Below are 1,224 nucleotides of genomic sequence, written 5' to 3'. Positions count from 1 at the left end.
GGGTACTCGACACATACGAGTACTTGGCTTCTTGGTGTGGGAACAGAGGTGACCTGTTGTCTTCAGCGTGCAGCGACAAAGCGCTTCATCCGAGACTCCCCTGATGTCCGTTTGTTTGAGTAAAGAGAAGCACATCGACACAGTATTGGTCATTTGGTGCTTGGGGAAAGTAAGACACACAGACAGAAACAACAGGGGGAAAGGGAAGAAGTAGGACCTGCCAGTGGCGCTCTCCAACCACTTTACTCTTGCTCCCCCCGACAGTATAAGAGTGAGTATAGAACGCAACGGAGTATTTCTTGAGGAGAAAACAATAGAAATCAAACGAGGTAGTACTTGAAGAAACCCAAGTGGGCCACTCGCTAATGAAAACAATCAGGCAGAGACAAATTATGCAGTTTCAGGGACATATGAATAGACGCAAAGGCCTTGGACATCTAGCTCTCACTGGCAAAATGAAAGGCAAACGAAGCAGGTGTAGACCCAGTGCAACTTAAGGAGAACCTAAACAGGTGGAAGACAGGGGAATATCAGGTATGTAGCTTTTTTGACAGCCCCCGAGCAAAGGAATGAATAGAGAACCGTGGTCGCCGATGTCTGTCCCAGATTTTTCAACTGATGATGATAGACTTTACCATTACATCTCTTGACTGCTCCTCAGAACACAAAAGTATACTTTTAGACTGAGACATTATACTCTTAAATTCCCAAATAGTAGATCTACGAGAGCGTATAATTATAATTTTATTTTACCATTACGCTCCCAGACTGCCCAGTAGTACAAGAGAGTGTATATTACATGTATAGGCCTAAGAATTTACCATTACATCACTGAAAGGCCCAATAGTATACAAGAATGTACATTACAGGTACAGACCTAAGAATTTACCATTTCCCATCCTTAGACTTCCAGATAGCAATTCTAGTTTGCAAAGCATTCCTATATTCCCATTTAGGAAATGGGCGTGTATATTTTTATACTACCTAACATCCACTTCCCAGTCCCAGACGCTGGGCGCGGCAACTGACACCTGTTTGACCTGTTGCTTCCGCGTGACCTACATTGTTTCCCTGTGACCTATATAAAATATCATTATTTCCCAAATGAGCGCGAAATCTTGTGTTCTACCCACGCTATACTGTGGGGGGTCTTCTTTGCTTTTGCCCGGTGCCCGGTGCACACGGTGTAGACTGTAGACCTGTGTGGGCGTGTTTTGTCTTAAC

Source organism: Aplysia californica, unplaced genomic scaffold (assembly GCF_000002075.1).
Source record: "Aplysia californica isolate F4 #8 unplaced genomic scaffold, AplCal3.0 scaffold00333, whole genome shotgun sequence".
Classification (NCBI taxonomy): domain Eukaryota; kingdom Metazoa; phylum Mollusca; class Gastropoda; order Aplysiida; family Aplysiidae; genus Aplysia; species Aplysia californica.
Note: the sequence above shows the minus strand (reverse complement) of the source record.